Consider the following 25,096-nt stretch of genomic DNA (forward strand, 5'->3'; position numbering starts at 1 on the left):
GTTGTTTCCCTTCTTGTATTCAAACAGCATTACATGCCGAATGTGTGTCTCGTCGTGTGCATCACTATAAGGGATTAGGGCATACTAAACTTTACACATTCTATAGGCTACACTAACGTGACGTTTAGGCGGTTCGTTTAACTATTATACGTGATGTACATTTTATGGGGGTGGTTAATGAAAGTGTTCCAAAACGCGACATTAATTTCTTGGTGACCTAATACAAACTTTTAGCTCATAGCTCTATTTCTTGACCGATTTAAGATCTAATTACAGCCGGGGCTATTGAGAATCCCCTCTTGTTATAGTTTATATTTACTGTTACTGTCTTTTGACAGTTTATACAGTTAGTGTTATAATCTTTTCACACTATATAGTTAGTGTAACCTTTTTGTATTATATATTTATTCTCCCTGTCTTTTGACAGTTTACACAGTATGTGTCACAATTTTCTTATATTTTATACGGTTAATGTCGCTCTCATACATAGTTTATACAGTTAGTATCAACGTCTTTTCATACTTTATCCTGTTAGTGTCACCATCTTTTGACAGTTTATAAAGATAGCGTCACCGTCTTCACAATTTTGTATGGTTAGTGTCACCTTCTTTTGACACTTTATACAATTAGTGTCACCATATCCTCATACTTTATATATATATAAACAGTATTGTTACAGTTCATACAGTCACTGTACTTTCATACTTGAGTACATTACATTAAAACAATGTTGAATATACAAATGAATGAATAATGTGACAACTTCAACTGATATAAAATCGCGGTGGAACGCAATGTATCAGAGTTACATTTTTACAATGATTGTCATTTCACAGGTCACTAGTGTGATGCCACCAATAAACTAATCGCGTTTTAGAAGGGTATACAACAGCCCTTTCCAATAAAAAATATTCATACATTGAGATCATGAAAACACGCCCAAATAGAGCATTTAGAATTTCCAAGAGGAGGATATCTCTTTTACTCAATGGCATTGGAAAACAAAGGAATGTAGATCAACTTAAGACACCGTGATCATACAGAAATATATCTAGAAAAAAAGCATTCCAGCCGTGGTAGTAAAGTGCGGCGTGTTGTAACAGGTGAAAATCCACGAGCACAGAAGTCATTATTCAAAGTTCTCCACGTGCCTCAGGCAATATTAAATCAAGAATGATCGTCGCCTGGAAAAGCAACATAACTCACATATACTTAAGTGTCTTCCACGGCGTATCTGTTGAACTGTCGCATACCTCAAATAACTAAAGAATAAAACCGGTGTTTCTACTATTCCATATGAAGACATAACATTAATAGTTAAGTCGCTGGACAAGAATTCCATGGATTTATATATGAGTGGACAGTTGAAAAGGTCGTGGGAATCGTTGTTTTCGCACACCGAATAGCTTATAGAATACAACATGGTGAAATGGTGTGCTTTAGACATGGCAGCCCTACGATAGAGCCTTTTGCAATAGAAACTACGCTGCAGGGTTATTTAAAAAAAAAATAGTCATCGTACAGAGCATAACTGGACATGGCGACATGGACTGTAATATCTGTCTCTAAGGAATTAGGGGTTTATAATATTCGTTAGAAAGTAATTGGAGTGAGTGGGAACAGTGGCGGCCTTGCTAAGTTCGGTCTTTTTGGAGATTACAAGATCTCCTATAGTTACGAAATGTTACAGTCAATGACTAAATATGTAGACTTAGTTCCTGGTCGTGAGAATGGGATGAAAGTGAAATACCCTAAATGAAGAGAGTGGTTCAGAATGTGTTCGGGATTGAGATATAAAAACAAGAGTAATACTTCTTCTGGGTGGCAAAGAATCCTCTCACCTTATGATTTGTGTCAACAACAATAGTGACAACAGAAATCTCAGTATTTTTTACTTTTCTTTTTTTACGAGGATAGTAATACCCCCATTATAGATATAGTAACTATTGCAGAAGCGAGAAAATACTTATCCCGAAGAGATATCCTCTTGGGGTGCCTATAACTCAAAGTGGCTATCGTCAAGGTTAGGTACTACCCACTATCTAGAAATAAGTTGTTATCAAGTATTGAAATAACAGAGAAAAAAACACCCATGCTCAAGAAGATACACATCAACCAGAAAACATACCATCAAAAAGCGTCAAACCAACAGAATTTCTCTATACCTCCTGAGCCTCGAATGTTTTTATCAGACTGACTAGTTCTCCTTCTCCTCCTAAACTTCCTTCTCTTTCCTCTTAAAACCTTACCTATAGTTTCAATTATTCCTCCTTCCTCGTGTTTTTCAAACTCTAAAAGCCCACTTTTTCTACCACTTACTTGGGAAATGATAAAAGACTTCTGTCCCTGAACATCCTTGTGGGAATACTTCATCCCAAAATTCCAGTTCTTTTGTTCTTTGTTTTGAAAGGGAGCAGGAAAAAAAAATGACCAAGTCAGGTGTGAGAGCCAAAACCATAAATCGAAAGATATGCAAGAAAAAAAGTAATATGTTAACACCAAGCAACTAGAAACCCATTTCAAAATGTATGTGTTATTGGTTACTAGTATTAGGTAACGATTGGTTACGTTTACATTGGTGTGATTTAGTTTTTGATAGAAATACAAGTACAATGTAAACAAATTTGATAAGCATAGGAAGGGGAAACGAAGTGCGAGTACAGCACTTCTTAACAGTAGTAGGTTTGTGAATGTGGTCTTTGCCTAGACAAATTCAAAAATAACTTATACGTTTGAGAAAAATTATAGAAATGAGGGGAAAATATTGGAAATCTAAATTACTAAATTGTGTAGTTGAATTTGTTGAAAACAATTAATTAGGGTCATAATTAATGAGCAGCAATGCAAATCACTAGCCTCATATAAATTTTCATTGAATTCAAAGACAAAATTAAATAATTTTTTATCTCGATATTTTTTTCCACATACAAGACTCTATAAAACAATAATATAAAGACAAGTTTATAAATAAAAAGTTATGAATTTCAGAACTTTTATTACAGAAACATGTAAAATTTAACAATTTGTTTGTTTCTGAATTTTGCGCAAAGCTACTCGAGGACTATCCCCGTTGGCCGTCCCTAATTTAGAAGTGATAAACTAGAGGGAAAGTAGCTATTCAACACCACCCACTGCCAACCCTTAGGTGGCTCTTTACCAACGAATAGAGGGATTGACCATCACTTATAGCGCCCTCACGGTTGAAAGGGCGAGCATGTTCGGGTATAGGATTCGAATCCGCGACCATCGGATTGTATGCCGAGTACCCTAACCATCAGGACATACCAGAACGAAATTGTTATCAGAATAACTCAATTACCCATTCCGAATGATTTTAAAATCAATATCATTTCCAACCGTAACTCGTATGAACTGGAAAAACATCTTAAATCTTTTATTGCCGATGACACACGTTTCCAAAAAAAAAAAAAAAATATTTTCATAAAATTACCTACGAGTTAGTTGCTTCTCTTAATATGAATAAATATTATAGTCATTCAGGTAGTTGTGTTTGCCCTAAGTTTGTTTGTTTTGAATTTCGCGCAAAGCTACACGAAGGCTATCTGCGCTAGCCGTCCCTAATTTAGCAGTGTAAGACTAGAGGGAAGGCAGCTACTCATGACCACCCACCGCCAACTCGTGGGCTACTCTTTTACCAATGAATAGTGGGATTGGCTGTCACATTATAACGCCCCCACAGCTGAAAGAGCGAGCATGTTTGGTGTGATGGGGAACGCCCTAAACTTGAACTGAACTTAACTATATATGGAAAATTCGTTAAGAGGTAAAGTTAATAGATTCCAGTGTCTATTTTTGCATCCTATATAAATCGTACAAGAGTTAACTGGAAAAAAAAAAGTTTCGGAATTCAATAACAATTAAAACTGTTTGTTTGTTGTTAAGCACAAAGCTATAGAATGGGCTATCTATGCTGTTAAGTCTTTATTTGAGAATTTGAAACTGACAAAGAATTCTGATGTTATTTTTTTACATCATGTGTAGGTCAGCCATAGGTTAGTTTGTTTTTACCTATTGTTATTACATAAATAATTTTAAATACACTATTATACGGACTATTATCGATATGCAGTGCTTAATTTCTGAAGAAAAAAAGGTTTACAGTAAACAGGGATATTTTGATGGTTAGGCCTAAGGTCTGAGTAATAGTACTAGTAGTATTGGTATTACTAAGACCCTACTACAGAGTACAACTAGTCGCGGTGGATCTGAGATTTAGAAATTGGATGATAATTTATTATGAATTTAAGTGGCATGGGGCTGGAGAGAGGAGTAATGTACGTAGTTTACTTCGCCAGTCAAATATCAATTCACGGTATAACCAATGTAGTCTTAAATTTAAAATTGATTAACTTATACCAGTGTTTTCACTTCTAGTTCTACTCAAGTTTTAAATTTACAATTAAAGAAAAAACTCAAATAGGCAAAGCAGGTTCCAGATCTCAGACCTAGAGAGATCTAACAGAAAATAAGCACTGATGGTGTATCTATTAACCGTTGTTAACATCGTGTATCGATACTACCCAAAAAAAAAGGCAAAATTCAGGATCTGGAAGACTGAGACTATAGTTTCTAATTATAGACAGTATGCTCTAAATTAGCTCTACTAGTAGAGTTAGGTTTAAATGAGGTATAGTTTTTCTAAATTAAATTTTTAAGCTTTATTAAATTAGATCTGGAGCTTGAATCTTGAATTAGTAGTACCACACAGGACTGAGTAAATCAGTTGTTGCTAACTGATCTTGTCATGTGATTATAGGTAACTAAATGTACTTGCACAGGGTCCCCAAAAGTGTTCTGTTTCAAGAGTAAATAAAACCAAGATGAAGAGTAACAAATATTTTTATTACTTGCTTTTGAAACTCATATGTCATGTTGTGTTGTAGCCTACAGAGTGTATAATTCTTCCTGTGATTCATGGCATGTGTACATTTTACTAACATCACAACAGTAAAAATTGCAACATTAAACATCTCTTATGTGATGCCATTTTAGTTTCTACTGCCTGAATGACAGACAACACACTACCTTATAGTGGTGCGAGTAGTTAAAACAGGTGGCTTTTGGTGCACTTTCAGGGAAGTGTTCTATAATCAGAATTACTTGTGTACATTATATTGCTTACTGACAGTAGCAACTATAGCACAACCTTCATAATCAAATCAATTTCTTTAAACTGTTTGTAGTATGAACTGTATACTTTCTACTACTACTGTGTGTTAGTGCTAATGATGACCCCATTATGCCTTACAGCTTTTTTTTTCGAATTATCTTATTTCTGTAGATATTTGAAACATTCTAAAATTAAAATGTAAAGGTAACAAGGATTAAAGATATTTAGACGGTCAGTACAAATGAAGTTTGTTTTCATTAAGAGAAAAGATCGTGGTATCCCTGAACCAATCTAAAGTTTCTAAAAGAAACTGAAAATATATTTTACTAAACATGAAATGTTTAAGACAGATCACTTCTCATACTTGCTCAACACCTATAGTTAAATGAAACCCTTCCCATGGTCACAGTGGTCTATGTCATAAATTGATATCACTGTTTTAGCTATACCACTAGCATACTAGAGATTATTTTTATTTGTTTTTATGGGTGGTAAATGCTAATGAAATTTCTAGCCTATGGTTTTAAGGTACTTGCACTATTTATTTTATATCTATTTCTTGATATGTACATAAACAGGTTGAAGAGTGATAGCACTAACAATATATAAAGAGTACAAGTATGTTGAAATGTGACACTTTTTTTTCTACTAATCACTGGATAAGAACAGACTAAATATATAAGAAAATATATCTTCAAAACACCATCTGTAATTCAGTGTTTACTGTAGGTCACCTTAAAGTGATAGAAGGATTAATCATTGCCACTGTCTTCCCGAAGTATAAGACTGCTCGATCATCACTTAACTATATCAAAGATTTTTTCTTGACACATTCTGTTTGTACCTGTTTATCTGTAATCAGTTTTGTTTTTTTCTGTAAGAAAGATTAATATTGTCTTTGTGTATGTTACACCTTGTGAATTAGAAACCTTTACTTAGTATAATTGAAATATGTATAAAAGGCTGAAGTTTAACACATACTAGTCAAACTTGGGCTAAGAATTTTTAAAATAATGACTGCCATCTTGCAAATTAATTGTGTATAAGTTTATTCTTTTTTTTTAAACTATTTAATTTTGTTTATGAAGTATTTATAATCTTGTTTCATTTTAAATATGTTATTCATATCTTTTTCAAAGACAAGAAGTAGGAAGAATGAAAGTGGAACAATTTTTGTGGTTATAATCCCTGAAACTGCAGAAAATGAAATAAAACAGATAAGTAACTTGTAAGTATTTATAAATTATATATCATTATACATTTGGAAAAAAATCTATAAAACTCATTAAATTATTTTTTATATATTATATTATCTTCAACAGTTTAGCAATTTCTGAATGATTTACATATCAAAACATTTTTACATGCTTTACTGCAATATCTTAGAAGCTTGCAAATTAAAATGTAATAGCTTAAGGTAAATATATTGAAAATATATTTATATGTTCAATGATATATTACTGGGACTGAGATGTAGTATGTTTGAGAAACTTGTAATAAGCTAGTTTTATGTGAGGTATACTAATTTATATACATATACAGCCACACATCATGTAAACTTAGCCGGTGAGGCTTAAGACATTTTAAGTCGGAGTTTAGGGCCCACCTGAGGGACCAGCAAAATCTAGGGAATAAAAGTCCCAGAGGCTCAAGGGTTTTAAATTTTAGGGAGGTAAAAAACCACCTATCCTTTCACAAAATTGCATATGTTTTTGCATTGCAAATCAAGCTTTAAAAAATGGATAAGAAAAATAGAATACATAATATAACAATTAGGCAAATAATCTTCCATGTCCACAACTTTTAACATATTTGTCAAGCACTTCAGGAAAAAGAAAAACTGCAAAGTGATGAATTGTTAAATGACTACTAAATTTTATTGCATGCTTAAAACAAATAGAGGGTTGAATATATTATATTACAATGATTTTGTAGCTAACATCATGTATCTACATTTGGTCGTGCTTTATCTAATGACTGTGCATCTTGATAATAGCCCTGCAGTGTAATTTCCCTTGCAAAAGACTGTTGTCATGCCAAAAGCACAACACTCATCATCATGACTTACATAATTCATCTACTGTACAAGGATTACAGTTTTCCACCACCTGTTTTAATAGTCTGATCTCAAAGAATTTTATAGGTGTGTATCTGTCAACTTGACCAGTATGTGCTCATATGGAATAACAAATACCCATCTTGTTCTCCAGCTGCTTCAGGTATGCAGTGGTTGGATAGATATCTCATGGAAGCAACTTGGGTTCACATGATTTGTTTTACCTTGCTTTTCCAGGTGGAGGTCCTTCTCGATTGTGCTGCATACAATTGCCTGGGGCACATGAACAGTGTTATTAAAATTCACCACAGCTAAGTAATAACTTGTCGATAGATGTGTGTAGTACCCCAAGTTGATCTAAATTCCTTTGTTTTACGATACCATTATTAAGTACAAGGAATTTTTATATCTTCAAAATTCTAAATCACAAATCTGAACACATCTTTATGATCTGAATATTTTATGTCAGAAAGAGCTGTTACATACTCTTCCAAAAAGCAATAAGTTTTTGGTGGCATCTCACACTACCTTCAAAATGTAATTCTAATATATGCCATTCCACTGCCACTTTATATCAGCTGTGGTTGTTACATGACTTGCTGATTAACATATTCAAAATTTTTTCAGTAAAGCATACTGAATATATATTGCATGTGCCTTTTTAGGAAGTTACCATTTTTAAAATAATGAACAATACTAACAAAAGCAATTTTCCATTCTGGAACTTAGTGTGAGGCATACCAGTATGGAATAATTGACAGTAACAATGGTACCAAATCAGTAGCAGTGTTTGAAGGAATACTTCCCTGTGTATTCTGACTGCTCTGCCACTTCGTTTCCTCTTGTGATTTATAATCCTCATCGTAATTAGTAAATTTAATCATTCTACTTTCAGTAATTGGCTTATTTTAGCACTTACCCATTTTCATACCTTGCACTCCAACCAACAGAAGGCCTCTTCTTTCTGCAAGTAGAAATGTTGAAAATTACCCACACCAAATGGCTTATGTCATTGCAGGGCAAGTACAAATATACCCCAATATCATCATAAGCTATCTTCATAGCATTGGCTACAGTGCCAAAGTTAGCCAGATAGAAGCTGCTCCTCACTTTATGATATATTCTGTCTTTTGGGACACATTTTTATTCCATGGGCTCACATTAGTACAATTTTTAACAGTCCTGGTTTATCAACTATTCTCACAGAAATTTACCATGAACCACGGCTGTATTTCCGTTTTGGTATGAAGTGCCATTTCAGTAGTTAGATTATCAAAGATGGTGGTTTTTCAAGAGAGATGGTCACTGTTGCTTAGTATATCACAATTCATAAGCAAAATCTTTGAACTGTCTATGCCAATGACCAGCTTACCAGACAAGATCCATTATTATGCAAGATGAGGCTCATGCTGATTTAACTTAATTCAGAAAAAGATGCTTGAAGGTCAGTGCATTATCACTCTCCCCTGACCAAGCCAGTTGTCAGATATAAACCCTTTCAAACAAGTATGGTCCATCTTTAATTGTGCTCTTTAAAAGCATCCCAAACAATCATCTTCTAGAGACACCCTCATCCCACTTATTCACCACAATGTGGTGCAATCCCGTAGGTCTTGATTTTGTATCTTATATACATGATTTGTAATTTTGTTTAAGTATTTTAAAGAGTAGATCCTCTAGTTCTCAATATTAACCTTGTACCCTATGTTTTATGTTTGCTTGTTTGATAAAATTGCATTTTGTCTGATGTGGGTATCTATTTACTTGTTCGTAGGTATTTTTTTAATGCAGAAATAATCTAGAAAACTAAATAGTAAAGTATGTACAATATGTACATTGTTGGTATATAATAAGTTACATAGATAAAAAAAATTACACAATTAAGCCTGAAAATTTTAAATTGTTAAAACTTTATGAATGACCTGAAATATATCATTCAAATTCAGATAGAATCACAAGACATTCTGTGAAAGCTGAAAGTATCTACATTACATCAAGAAATAAATTTCACCTTTTTTTGCTAAATATAGAAATCTACTGCATATCAAACCTTGTGGAGCAATTTCAGACTAATATGTAGTGAGAGTACCTGTGACAGTGTTTATTAACATTTAGAAAATGTTTCTGTTGTGACTTTGTGATGAGACCAGCCTCATTACATGTATATTAGGTATTCATGTATTGTTAAAGTTAGTGTGATAAATTGAGGGTTGTTCAAAATGAATAATGAAAATGAAGAAACACTAAAATATTCTGAAAATGTAAAATTTCAAATATTTTTTAAGCATTTCTAAATATCATTAATAAAAACTACACCTTCTGACTGAGCAATGTCTTCAAATAAGATTATGATTCTTATACTTCAGATGTGTAGATGGGAACATTGATTTTGTTAGTCTTCAATTTCAGAAAGACAAAAGAAATATTCTTCATTTCATTACTTTCAGGAATAAGTAAAAGAAAGAAAACATCACTAATAGAAAAATAAAATAAACATTAGTGGATTATAGTATCATAACTTCATATAATAAAGACTGATTTAGGATAGGCTCACCTTTTAGGTTATTGAATACTGTATAGTTAAACAACAAATTTCACTTTAATATTCATAAAAGTGAATAAGAATCTGTGAAATTGCATTGAAATAGTGATTTTCATGGGTATCTTGATAAGGCTGAAAAGCAAACTAAAGAATAGTTGGTGAAGTTCTAAAGTACATATGATCAAGAAAACCTAAAATGTACAATACTTATGAAGAGCAACATTGATTTTATTTTAACAAGTTTTAACTTCACTTTACATAAATTATTACTCTAGTTTTGATTTTACAAATATCTCAAAAAGTATATGTTTGATTTAGCTGGAATTTATAAAGATTAACTATCATATTATCACACACAGTTGTTCAATTGTCATTAAAATTTGCTAACAAATAAGAAAATTGTAAGATGTCTTCCCAAATGTCATGAATTACACAGTGTCAGGTTTTTAAGCAAGTTTTGTTTGTTGCGGATTTTGATCGAAACTATGGGCAAAAGGAAGGATTTAACATCAGAGGATAAGAAACAAATTTTAAATAGTCTTGCTAAAGGAAAAAAAATCAACTGAAATTGCAAAAGAACTTGATTGAGACCATAGAACTATTAAGAAGTACCTAGTCGATTCTGATGCTAAGCGGACAAAATCTGATAAAGGAAAAGTACGGGTGATTTCAAGAAGCCAACTTTCCAACAACAAGCAATCAACTATAAAGAAGCCTCTTTCATCGAATAAAGAGATATTCCAGGAAGCATGAGCTCCAGATATTCCAAAATCATCAAGATATAGGGTCCTCCAGAAGGTTGCAAAATGTGTTAAGCCTGCAATTCAACCACCAATGGGAGCCAGGCATAAAATCCAGTAACTTGCATGGGCTTGCCAGTATCTAAAAACCAATTTTCAAGAAGTTTTGTTTACAGATGAGTGTTGTGCAACTCTTGATGGCCCAGATGGATGGACCAGAAGATGACTTGCAAAAGTTACTTCAGCCTTATCCAGAATGAGACTTCAGCAAGGAGGAGTAACATTTTGGGCTGGTATCATTGGTAATGAGCTTGTGGGTCCATTTAGAGTGCCTGATGGTGTAAAAATGACTTCTGAAGCTTATATTACATTCCTAAGGACAACTTAGAACCTTGGTATAAAAACAAGTCTTTGGTATTCAAAAGAAAAATCATTTTTTGCAAGATAATGCACCATCTCATGCTGCACGGTTTATGGAATGGCCAGCATCCTCTCCAGATTTAAACCCCGTAGAGAACTTTTGGAGTATCATGAAACATACAATTTATGCTGGTGGAAGGCGATTTACATCAAAGAATGATCTCTGGAATGCTGTACTATCATCTGCAAGAGATATTAAAGCAGAAAACATTCAAACATTGACCAACTCTGTCGATGACAGGCTCATCAAAGTCGTGTCAAAAGGTGGTGGTGATATCAATAAATAAATAAATTATCTTCTTCTGATTCTTATGTATTAAGCGGTTTCTGGGTTTTGTTTGGATATTAAAGATTAATTGTATCAGTTTTATTTATTATTACCTCGAACGGCTACTATTTTTGTGCTTTAGACTCATTTATCAGAAGCTTACTTAATAATTTGGCACTGTGAAATTCATGACATTTTAAAAAAACTCTTAACTTTTTTATTTGTTAGTGGATGTGGGTTTTAATAAAAATTGCACAACTTGTGTATGATAATATGATAGTTAATCTATATAAATTTCATCTGAATCAAACATATACTTTTTGAGATATTTGTAAAAACTTGCATTATAATTTGGCACACACTGTATATGACATTTAAGTTCACAATAAGTAGGAATTTAAAACATAATACAGAGCTATTGCTGTGTTAAAGGCTTATAATTCAACACTAGAAACATACATTTCAGAATCACACTTTAATTAGTAATAGTTGATTAATGACCTTACATCATGCAAGTTATTCACTGTAAGAACATGTGGTATAAATAACACTTCCTACTCACTGAATCCTAACAGACCCAGACTCTCTTTAAATGAGAATACTTAGTTTCTGATGTGTATGATGTTAGGACATGACTACAAGCAATGTAGATATTAGATCTTTTAATGTGAGGCCTGAATAATTTAATTATGAGAGTATGATTGAAGAAGACCTAAATGCATTGTCAGTTTGCTTTGATTTGGCACTTTTCTATAAAAGACAACCAGTATTTTAAGTACAGAGACAAAATAAAAAGTGACATTACTTTTTGAAAATATGGCTACATCTCTCCTCATCCCAATGGTAAAAAAGAAGTTGATCTTTGAGTCTATGAACTTTTCTGACCTTTGACAATGTAACTAGGTACCTTATCCAGAGCTAGTTCCTTCAAGTGTCTGAAATTGATTTCATACATACTTTTTCCAGAACTTATACATAAATATACACATTCACAAAGTTGTATATTTTTCAGTTTGATGTATCTCTCGAACCCAACACTAATAGCATTCTTCCATTAAAATTGTGTTGGTTATGTTCAATAGAATAAACTAGACAATTAAATATGAAGTTTGAAATTTACTATAAGAAATTCCAACTTTTACATTGCATGCAGTATTAGCTTATTATCTTACTTAAGAAGTAAATATGTGTATTAATAAGCAGAGTAAACCTTATTTTATATGCAATCTTATCAATAAATTATTTCCTTGTTTTGAAAAATTGATTAATCTCACATACCATGCCTTATAATATTCTTTTTATACCATGCATACTTAGTTCATTGAACGTAAAAATATTTATTTAAATAATGATAATCAGGATAAACTGAAATATTTAGCTTTTGAAAGTGTATTATTAAATTAAGGGAACAGTAGCTTGTAAAAAAATGTTTTTTAAGATATATTTTTAAAGATAATCATTATAAAATACAAGTTTACATAACTTGTGTACATATATATATGTTATATATATATATATATATGTATGTGTGTATAGAGAGAGGGAGAGAATGAAAGGGAACATTTCTCTGCTAATACCTTTTTAGTTACATTAACCATATAAATATATATATATATACTACAGTTTGAAATTATTTATGTAAAATAGCTATATTTACCTAAAATACGCCATTTGTAAAGTGATTAAGGACCGTGTTCAAGGAGATTTATTAGTTTAAGTGTATTTGGTTTTGAAATCATGCAAAATTAGTATTAGTTTTTAGCTGCCGGTTTCGGTAATCAAGGTTTTATATACTTAGTACTGAGCACCTCCCACTTTTAATGAGTTATTCATTGGATTATATGATTCTTGAGTCTACTAAAATTATCATTATCTAGCCCAATGTCTATCAACTCATTATAAAAATTGATTAATTTGTAGAAAAGAATATGACAAGGTATTTCAAAATCAAATGATATATATATTTGAAACCAAGTTTTCTTTTATCTTCTTAGAAATATACAAAGAATTTCATTACTTTAAGACTTATTACTTTCCTTTTCTTATAATTAACTCGTACTATTTTCTGCCTTTTGTTCCATACAAGATCTCTTTTTTTTTCTTTTTTTTTGGTATTCTAAATCGTCAGTATTTTGATTTGTTATAGCAAATTACACAATAAAAAAACAGTGAAAAATACTTTTTACTTATAAATGTTGAAAGTTTATACTTCAAATTTAACATTATTAAAGAATAAGCAAGTTTATTTAAGTTTTTTATTACTTAGAATACTTCCTATGAACATATATGTATGTGTGTATGTAATCTTAACAGACAAGCCACACTAATGCATGAAGAAAACTTCAAAAATGGTTTGAAGAATTGTCCTACAGTGTAAATTAATAGACTATGGAAACTTGAAGATAATAAATGGCTACAGTGAAAATGAATTATTTCTAATACATGTCTTGAAGAAAATTAACAAAGTATATAAGTACATGGTATCATAATATTGTATTTTAAAACTTTATCTTGAAGGCTGTCCTACAATAAATTTCAAATCAGTCTCATCTTTGTAAGAATGACATAAAACAAGAGAACCATCTCATCATAGCATAGGCTATGTATTACCCTCATTATTCAATTAAACATTTAAGGCTAGGACTTATATTTTGATTTTTTTTTTAGGCTTAAAAATACACAGATAAAAATTTACAAATTTATTTTATAGAACAGTGATTGTTTTTTGCAATTAGTTTGAATTATTTTACAGTAGCAAAACTTATAATACCTTTGTAAACTTTAAAATGGCATGTTGCCCAATGAGATAAAACTGTTGTCATAAACATTTCTGGAGGTAATACCTTTAATGATAACAATTATATTAAAGCATGATATTTCTGGTTTATTTTAGATGATAAATGTTGTGAATATTTAATAGTTTATATTGTGTTCAATAGACGGCAGCCACTCGTTAATTATTAGGCTATACCTTGCCTAATATAAACTTCATCCAAAATAATATAATAAATTATTAGCTTAAGTACTATAATCAGTTATAAACTCTTACTGCTAAACCACCGGAAGACATAATAAAGTAAATAACTGAATACAACACATATTAATCTGTATCCTGCAAAATAAACAATTATCTTCAACATATAAAATTAATAACAATTATTTTCATCTACTGACATGAATGTAAAATTCCCATTTTTTTTCTTTTTATAAACAAAGATGTTTCTATGAGTACATAATGAATTGTTGTTTTAACTAAACAATTTCGAGCCAGTTTCCAACTGTTCATCTTGTTTTACAGAAAATGTATTTCGTCAAAAGTCACCGAAAAACTTTAGTACTGTGAGAAAAGTTAATATGCTAGTTGTGAATTTGTATTTATTGATATAAAGCTATTTGAAAATTGAGTAAAAGTTACAGTAATTATATAAAATATAGTATTTCGGAAGAAATTCTCTATCAAGATTCGAAAAGACGAAATTATACTGCTGCTTACTCAGTTTTTGTTTTTTGACGTACCTAATTTTGCCAAGAAACTTATTACACGTCTGCTGTATTCGGGTCCAATATTGAAGGCTTAATTTCTACGTTTGAAACTATTATATTTCACAGTAAATGACTACAACAACATTTCATGTGGATCGTGTTTTACGAAAGAAGTATTGATATATTTCTTAAATAAATTAGAAGAAACTCTTGTTTCATTACACAAAATGCAACTTGATTTCGGAGAACATAAATATAAATTGAAGAGTGATTTTCACGTCAAACTAAAGAAAACAGTAGTAAAGTTCCAATAAAAAATACTTTGAGCAATACATTGTGGTATGCATAATGAGTATTTAAAATCATTACTCAAATTTTATATGTATCACGATGAGATGTTACACAGAACGATCACAAACTTTAATAATTCCACTGAAAAACATAATTTCTTGCAAAATTCTTTGTTCCAAGAGGCAATTCAAGTGTAAATTGGTGAGATCATTAGCAACTCATGCCACAGCTAAATCGGGACAGGAACAATTAAGTATAAAGTTAATTCAAAAGATAATTGCGACGAAACATGGCGCACGACCAGTTGTGCTTTTCACGCTTTGGTGGAAGGTTCTACTTCATAAAGCACGAGTAGAAACGTGTAGAGTTTTAAGTTTCTTATAAGACACGCTTCACCCCGTACAGCTTCAAACCATAGATAAGTTACAGCTCCATCTTAGCTATCTCATAACGAATTCCTTACCACGTCTTTCCGATCCATCCGAAGCTAATCCTTTTACAGAAGTGGTGCGGCATTGGAATTGCAATATTGGTGTGCAGAATTCTGATACAAGATGAAAAGAGGCACAGTAATTCCTTTATTCTTTTAATACTCATTCTACGTATGGTATTCTCAAATTGGCTTGATTTTCCTCGGAGTAGCCTGTAAGATAACAGGAGAATTCGACAGATACTGTAACACGAAGCATTACCTGAATTTTCTCTATCTGAGACTGAGTATGAAATAGACTGGACACACATTGTTACATAATCACAATCATTATTTACAACACAATCGACAACAAGTGTAAATGATCTTCATTAGAAAGAGAGATGAAGTCTAAGTTTTCAATAATAAATAAGCTTTATCTAAATTAATCTATCCTTTAAATTAGAATCTATCTGACTCTACAGTATTCTGATTATAACTGAGAGAAGCTGCCACAAATAAAACAAAGGCCAAGCTGCTCAGGATTTCACATCACCAACGTGGTTCAAGATCGCTTGATTAAGCGAAATGACAGGCTATACCCTTTGGGTATCATCCGACTCGCCAGCTGAAAAGACTATTATCTGTTTTGGTACATCACAACTAAAGTTACATCCTGCATATCACACTTCTCCTCTTCCCTTTGTTTCCGGGCAAACCTAACATTAAAAACTTAAACCAAATTAGAACTTAACTCGTGCATGTGTCAAAAAATCGGAATAACTCATCGTCACCCTTGTAAAAAACTACAGCATTATTAGAAAATGTTAAAAAATACTTATGAAATTGTGTTTTTGCAGGCCTATTTCAATCTGCAAACAAAATAAAACATTCGGTTCACCAGGTTTACATGTTATTTTTTATTAAGTTCACACATATAATTTCATCTATTCACAAACAATTCAATTCCATCCATTTCAAAAGTTCTTAGCTACTACTAACAAAGTAACAGGTCAAACTGTTTTCTGGCTAATGTAGCTTATCTTTTCTAGGAGGCCTTGTTAGGACGCTCGACTCGCAATATGCGGGCCGCGGGTTCGAATCCCCATCCCACAAAACAAACGTGGGGGCGTTATAAGTGACGATCAATCCCATTATTTGTTGGTAAAAGAATTGGCGGTGGGTGGTGATGACTAACTGCTATCTCTCTAGTCTTTCACTGCTAAATTAGAGACGGCTAGCCCAGATAGCCCTCCTGTAGCATTGCGCGAACTTCCAAACAAACCAAACCTTTTCTATGAAAATACACTTTTTGTCAAACATTTAGTGTAGAAACTGAAATATTCTCTCTTTTCACATTAATGAAAATAAATAACAAGCTTCCTGTATCTTCAAATAATGCTTCACACGCCAAAAGTCACTGTTAACTTCATACTTTAATTATTTTATATATATTATGATACTTTTATAAAATACATGTATGCAACACCACACACTTGTACTCATTAGTACGTGTATATTGTAATATACATATATTTCTACAGCATATATCATCACACATATTAGTAGATGTGGACACGACAGAAGGCCTTTTGCGTCGTACACCATTACTCTGGTGACCATTTCGGGCTATTCTCTGAACCAAGTATCGATAGTTATGGTGCTGTGGCATGCCATTGTCTGTGAGCAATGAAACTCAATACGTTTTATAACCAAAATTCCCCTAGCCAGGATTAACATTTGCGCTGTTGTTACCTTATACATCAGTTATAGTCTCATATCAATTTAGGCTAAACACAACAATCCACAGCAAAGTATGTTTACTATCTTAGTTGCCAACACCAACACCCAAACAAATAAGCTATCGTATCACCACAGACGAGTCAATTCACTCATTAAAGTGTAACAGAAAAATAAGCACAAGCAAATCCAGAAAAATGGGAACTATTCCATTCAAATTTACTACAACTTAATTAACATTCTGTGCTGACTGAGAACACAAGTTCCACCAGCTATAATAGAGAACTTATACATTTTCAAATGTACTGACGAATTCTATGGATGGTTCTGGATGATGAGCATTCTTCAGTAAATATTAGAAGACTGCATTGGAGAAAGGTTTGGAAAGTAAAAGTTGTATCTCCTTTCAGTTCAGCTTTTAAATATCTAACCAGTATCTCTAGTTGTGCAAACTGATAATGTTTTAGGTATTATATCTACTGACATCAGCCATCATAACTGGGTAGTAATTGAACAGCTCTCAAAAAATATGCAGCAGATATCACGTGTGAAAGCTGTCTCGATAGTTAAGAAAGTAAGGGTCACTAAGCCCTTTTGGTACAGTCAGTCTTACGACTAATGACCATCATAACTTAATTACAATTGAATAGTATTCACAAAACGTATTCTATACATTTTATTGGGCAGTATCACTCAATAGCTCGGGAAGAAAAGATTGCAAAGTCCTTTCAGTCATTGGTTTCCTGACCAAATGACCACCCTAGCTTGTTGTTTAACGCAATCTAGTGATCGGGAGATCATCATCTGCGATTCAGCCAAGTACTGAAGCTATGATGCTGCTCTTCCTCATCCACACATTTGATTGAATTGAGCACTAAACCATGGAGATTTGGCATAAAACATAGCATGAAATGTTTAAGGAAGTGGCCCAGACCTTCCTTGATTGTGCCCTTAAATCGTGTGGGGGGGAGTCTGTTTGGTCTCACTCATGGGACTCTTGAGGATGACATAAGCCCTTATTCCATGGGCTTTTGGTCAACACATGGCTGAGACATCCTTAACATTGAGTGTACAGTGTAGTGGCTAGTAAAGAAACCCCTACACAAGAACGAGTGTTACATTCTTTTCATAGGGTTACAGAAGAGTGAGTTACAAGGGATACTTTGTCCACTGGTTTTACATGACATCAGGTCCCTCAGTGATCCATGGTTACCCTGGTAGTATACCTCCCAGTTCAGAGAGGTGAATTCATTTACCAACTACATCTCCATTTCTTCTCTTTCAATTACCAATACTATGGACCAGAGCTGGGGCTGCTTTATTCTGTCTGACGAGTGCCTGGGAATCGTTTAAGGCTAAACCTCAAGAGAAGAATATCATAGGTTTTTAGGTGCTCTAGGCGATGCCAGTTCTCCTTCCTGGATCTGAAGCATTAGCAATTGTCTAACAGAGAACTCTTAGACTTAACAATTCTCTTTGACAGCCACTGCTCTTAATGACCTAATTCTTCTCCTTGTTCTACTTAAGAAAAATGTCATTTTCTCGTCTTAGAATCCTTAACTTGATAACCCAAGAGACCGAAAGAGTGCAGATAAATACATCCATCGAGAGAAAAGCAGTATCTCATGGTTATGGCACCAAACTTTTTTCTTTCCTACCTACTTTGAGATATTATCAGTTTGCCTTGATTTCCCTCAGAGTAGCCTGCAGGATCTGCAAGATATAGACTATCAAAACAAATGCTAGACTGCTCAAGACTTTTACATCACACAAGTAACTCAAGGTCACTCTCAATTCAGTAAATGGTAGGCTTGCCCATGAGGCATCACCCAACTCACTGAGAGAAAAGACTTCTGTCTTTTTGGTACATCACAAGTTACAGCTATATTTCCTGTGTGAAAGTATTTTTGATGGCTCCCTGGAGTGACCTCATTCTGTGCTTAACCTTCTGGAGATGGGTAAGTCAAAGTGCAAATGTCAACTTTTCTACAGAATTACATTTGAAATGTAGATAATCTACTGTATTATAAATGTATATCAATAAACTTGGCATCAAAACATAGTTAATAAAGCAAGTTTCGATATCATATAAATTGTGATTTCTTATTTTCAAAATGTTTAAATAAATTCTCAATATTCACTTCTCTGTATAACGAATTTTGTTTGTTACGAATTGTCCGTTTTATATATTCTTTCGACCCTTATATAATGTCCTGAGTTTAACATGAATTACACACTTACAGTATGGATGTTATTAAGACATAATCCAAATTTATAGACTACATTCCAACAATCTTCTTTATGGAGATATAACCCACATGCCACGCCCGCCTATCACATCACGTCTTTCAAAAATGTCAATAATTCTCTGAAATTTGCTATTGGATCATTTAATACCAATAGAAAAACAATATTTTGATTTACTGATTTCCTGAAAAAGCTAGATCGTTATCACAATAGATTTTGAATTATTCGGCCCATAGATTCATTGACGCTGTCGCCGAGGTCACCTCAACCAGGTAAGGGAAACATTTTAATCCATTTATAGCTTAGTTGTAAATACATCTAAATTATAATATTTTTAAGCCATTGTTGTTTATTATGTTAATAGTATGCATTAATAGTTGAAATAAATAAATAATTATTTTATGTACTACTACCATACATACATAAAAGAAGAATTAAGTTTCATTGATACCCGAGTACAAGAGTACATAAGTACAAGATTTCATGTTTTAGTGTGTGTGTTTTATTTATTATTATAAAAGTAATTAAAATGTAAAAATTAGAAACTTATTATGTTAGATAAGAAAACATAAATAAAAATAAAATAAAATAAATTTATCGGCAAGATATGCACATAAGCTACTCATGTTTTACGTAATTCAATACTTTGTTTACCGTACTTGAGCTATTGGGTCGCCGGGTGATTTATAGCTTTGTTACGCAGATAAATAGTTAAATAGGCTTCAGAGAGCACTAAAACAATAACATTAAATGAAAACGGGCGTAAATTATTACGAGCTGAGGTAATTTTGGATAAATAATATTGTAATTTTCTGTTACAATCTGCAGTTATTCCAGGAAGAAAAAAGGGTAATTTAGATTTTTGTTGTTGTTACAAGGTTGGTCAAATAGACCAAACCTATATAGTGTTATATGGCGAGAAGCTTGCTTTTTCCATTTACCGATTTTCTATATGGGAAGCTAAACATACTCATTATGCACAGACAAAATAATAATAATAATAAGGGTTAGAAAACGCACGATATGTCTTCATATCACAGATCATAAGGTAAAGTTTGAACTACGTTTTATTTAGTCTGGGCTGGATTCTGAAATATCAATTTTATCATCTACTGGTAACTGTGTGTTAGACTAAGTCGAAGTAAATGATCAGGACTTGAATTATTTTAATATTAATAAAAATTATTATATTATATTAAATTGTCTTATCTCAAATAAGACATCACGTCATTACCATTAGTTGCGTAACTCGTATCTCTGGGATAATATAATAAAGCTAACTGAATTTAGAAACATTATATTTACTGGACGAAAACATGTTTCTTATAAATATTACAGAATATGATTAATAAATCGTCTCTCTCAGAGTTTATTAGTACGAGATGTTCAATCTAATTCATTATGTATTATTTCTCGTGCCTAGCTTCAAAATAATATGTCTGTAATAGTTGTATATGTTATCAATGTGAAATATAAAACATAATTGTAAACACTGTTTTGCGTTAACTTTTTTAGACTTACAGAATAAGTTTTTTGTTTTGAGAGAGAGAGAGAGATTGTACGTTCTTTATAGTAATATATACTGTAGGCTGTAACTGGGCAACAACAACATTTGGTTATATATATTTCTTGCATTTTCCAGATACTCTAGCGTTGACTGTAGTTGGAAAATCATCATTTTGTTAAGTACAAACAAACGAAAAACGTATTACTTGATATAATTCTTTATTACTAATTAGACAGTAATAAGGAATAAAAATTTCGTTGGGTGATATAAAATTGTTGTTTTTTGTATCCTTGAATAAAACTATGTTAATAAGTGTAAATATCTCACACGTACGGATGACTTCTTTCTTGCACGTGAATGAACAATTGAACAAAGTTTGTGTGTGTGTTCCGTTCTGTTTTTCCTGCAGTGAGGAGATAAAATTTTACCCGCCGAAAACGCACGCGAAACTTATAATAAAGACAGCACGAGTGGCAACCCAATATTACTAACATTTAAAAATCTGTTATTTACAGAAAGCTACAAAATGGATCATAATTAAAAAGTTAAAAATAGTTATTATAACAAATTCGTTGCTTTTATTTGTTGTTTGTTGAGGAGATATAAAGTTAAAGCTGTCAGAATTTATGTCTATTGTTAATTAGTGTACAAGAACGCATTAAAAATCACTTCTGTTACTACTATGTAAATAAGTGAAAATTTTAAGAACTATTTCAAATAACGAAAAGGATTTAGAAGGCGCTAACCTAAGAGTTGTGTGTATAATATACTGTAACCAACTCAAGCATGTAAACGTAATACATATATAAAATCACTAACAGCCAGACAACTATAATAATGTATTTTTCTAGGTAATTTCAAAAGCAATATATAATACCGTTCTACAATTTATTAAAATGAAGCTCTAGACTGATAAGTATTCGTTTCAAGGGACATGACCTGGTGGTAGCGTGCGGAGCTGCGTATCAGAAAATCCAAGGGTTTGATATGCTACTGGTAATGCTCTGCTTTTGCAACTGAAGGGGCATCATGGCCGTTGACAGTCAATCCCACTGATCGGGTGCTGCAGACAAGTTGCTCTCCTTCAAGTTAGCAGTTTTAAGGTTTAACGAGGCAAGGTATTTCGTTGTTGTTGTTTTTTTTTTTGTTGTTGTTGTTGTTGTTTTTCCCCCCCGGAGCTTCTGTAACAAATTGAAACACTTTTTTATTCTTTATTCGCAGTTTCTATTTCAGTTCTACATGGAAGTATATTTCATTTTTTATCACTTCTAGAAACTTCCCTAATTTTATTCATAATTTTTAGACAGTACCTTAACAACACTTCAAGTTATTATATATTTTTAGCGATAAAAGTTCAGATTTTCTTTCCAACGTATGGTGATTTAGAAATATGTGAATTATATCTAATTAAATATTCTTTAAAAGACTTCTTACACGTGCCTAATTAGCCGTCAGCGTCAGAGATATATAAGTGCATTGATTTCTATATTTTTATTATATTGAAGCGTATTTTACCATTTTCGAGGCCTCGGGCTCTCATAAGTTTCACTACCTTACCATCAAACAGCTTTGTGCTGACACTTTTCTAAAAACGCCGCCATTCAACATAATTCTTGATACAGAGAGCAAATAGAAGTTTTTTCCATCTCTCTTTATATTATTAATATTGTGTGCCTAAAGCCATACTCGGTGTTAGTAGGCACTCTGAAGTGCTTGACATCACGTCTTGCATGGTATTGAAAGCGCACACTATACGGAATGATAGGATTCGTTCGTAGGATAAGAAAGAGAATTGTAATGTGTGAACATTCTCGACACGTCTATTTTGAATTAGAGAGAAATCAAACTGGTAGTGTGAAATATTAGAATAGTAACTAGCCTGAAGTTCTTCTCAACTTTGGAATCTTGATTAGATTTCCTCTAAGACGTTCCATTTCTATTTTTTCTGACATATATTAGCCCCCCAATTTTTAGTTAAACATAGTCTTACTTTCTGATTAGTCTATTATCAAAAAGAACACCTAGCACGTCCTTACTTTTAATATTCTTCAGTCTCCAGTAATAAAATGAAATGACGAGTGATACTGGATGTGTCTTGGAATGCAAGTATCGTTTCTGTTTTTAAGAAACGTCAGTGTGGATAACGGAAAATATAATTTTTAATCTTCATCCTTTAGCGAAGGAAATGAAACTTGTGAACATTAGTATATTGTGCTATATAGTGGCTTGTAAAGGACATGAAAAAACTTTTAGAATGTAACTGCTGCTGTTGGAGTAAGAATTTTATAATGATACACGTGACTAACAAAAAATAATATACATTGTTATTCTGACAGAACATACTAACTCGTGACTAAAAGAAATATAAACGTTGTTCTTTTAACAGTATATACTGACATACAATGTGAGATAGCGAATTCTACTTTTATTTTGTTTACTGTTCATCCATTATTCCTTCTATCGTTTAATTCAACTATGAATTTTTAACTTATATTAAAGTACTTAATCACCTTCTAGCTAAAGCGCCCCCCAGTGGCACAGCGGTATGTCTGCGGACTTACAACGCTAGAAACCGGGTTTCGATACCCGTGGTGGGCAGAGCACAGATAGCCCATTGTGTAGCTTTGTGCATAAATTCAAAACAAAACAATCTAGTTAAAGCACGTTGAATTTAAGTATGTGTGTATTGTAAAACTGGCACAAGCTCCCCCTAGTGGTGACATACATATATTAATGTTGTGGAAGATTATGTAAATTAGCTTGTCACATGATATGTAACATCGTCATCCAACTATAATAGAAACCCTGCCTTAAGCTTAAACAAGTTAGTTCACGAGATTAGTTAAAATAAATTATTGTTGATTGTTGCTCGATGTTGTTATTGATCTTGAAGTTGTTGAAATTCGAAATATTGTGATTGTTTGGAGTTAAGTTTTTTTCTTCTTCTGGCTCTTTTTCCTGATTCCTTTAGTATATTGAAATGATTATTAACATTGATATATATGTTGTATTGTTCATTAACGTTAGTATCAAGTCTTGGCCAGACACGTGTTTAATAACTGTGTTTTTTGTTAAGCTATAAACTTTATATTCCAATTGTTTGACAGTTTTATTTTGGATTTCTGTGGTTCTCAAAGTTTAATAAATTCGTTGTTTTTGTTTGTTCGACCCTGGTTGTAACGGCTGTTTGTTTTAATCCGTTACAACATGACTAAATATAAATAATATAAATCGTTCTTCTGACACTATATACTAATACACACACATGACTAACAAAAAATAATAAACAGTTATCCTGACATTATACAATGATGTACGTGACTAATAGAAACAAGACACAACGTTCTTTTGACAGTATTTACTGACATACGTGACCAATAAAAAATAAGATACAACGTTCTTCTGTTAACAGAACATTGTGTCTTGTTTCATATTAGTCACATATGTGACTTAAAATGTAAAGTACTGTGTTCTTCTGATAGTATTATACTGATGTATGTGACTGAAAGACAACGTTCTTTTTATCGATCTTAAGTTCTGAAAGTTATTAAGTCTCTTTGTTTTAGAATTTTGATGTATAAGTTTATGAAGAAATGTACAAGAGAGAAAATTTTCAGTGACTTTATTTCAAAATTTAAATAAACTTATATGTAAATGAAATGAAGATTAACAAAAACATAATATATTGTATTAACAACAAAAATACTCTTTAACACTTTCATTTTTTCTCTAGCATTTAAACATGTTGTAGGTTTTGAACTAGGATGTATATTTATAAACCCCACGTTACACACTCTTTTGTATGGTTGAATCCTATATTAATTTACCCGCTATAGAAGTTCGCGAACAAACTCCTGTAGTTTTGGAGACAGAAGAGCCAAACTTGGCAGGCAGACTCGGGAAAGCATACGAGACGTTCTTATTCATATGGCCTTACCCTCCCTAAGAAGGGGGGTGGTTAAAATGCGCCCGGAAGGTCACACAGGCATGATGGGATATAGGAGAAGGTTTTCAAGATTACCGAACCTTAATCTGGCATCATATTTTATGTTCCTTGTCCCTCTCTGTATTCCAGGGGCGCCATGTTTGAAACTGTGTATCTCGGGCGGGTGTCTTTACGGGGTTTGTTTTCGGGTACGAACCTCCTTGGCATAACTATAGAAATAATTGGGGATAATGAAGGAACAGATTGGTATATTGGGTTATTTTATAGTAGTTCTAAAAAATCTGTCGATATTCTTAATATTTCCTATGTGAATATT

The 25,096-nt window shown here is 32.5% G+C and overlaps 1 protein-coding gene across 8 annotated transcripts in view; it reads left to right on the forward strand.

Annotated features, from left to right (window-relative positions):
- Positions 1-3,676: 3,676 nt before the first annotated feature.
- The window catches only part of LOC106457906 (orcokinin peptides type A-like), a 31,938-nt gene continuing 10,518 nt past the window's right edge, over positions 3,677-25,096 (forward strand). Inside the window, exons 1-4 of one of the 8 annotated variants that reach the window (XR_002610271.1) lie at positions 3,677-3,784; positions 6,271-6,359; positions 19,564-19,599; positions 21,765-21,952. The gene's annotated coding sequence lies outside the window, so the exon portion shown is untranslated. Of the gene's footprint in view, positions 3,785-3,908; positions 4,014-4,140; positions 4,334-4,559; positions 4,649-6,270; positions 6,360-19,563; positions 19,600-21,764; positions 21,953-25,096 lie in introns of those variants that run through there. The other 7 variants (XR_002610269.1, XR_002610273.1, XR_002610270.1 and 4 more) reach the window with 7 other exon arrangements.

The sequence above is a fragment of the Limulus polyphemus genome, unplaced genomic scaffold (genome assembly GCF_000517525.1).
Source record: "Limulus polyphemus unplaced genomic scaffold, Limulus_polyphemus-2.1.2 Scaffold390, whole genome shotgun sequence".
NCBI classification, from domain to species: Eukaryota; Metazoa; Arthropoda; class Merostomata; order Xiphosura; family Limulidae; genus Limulus; species Limulus polyphemus.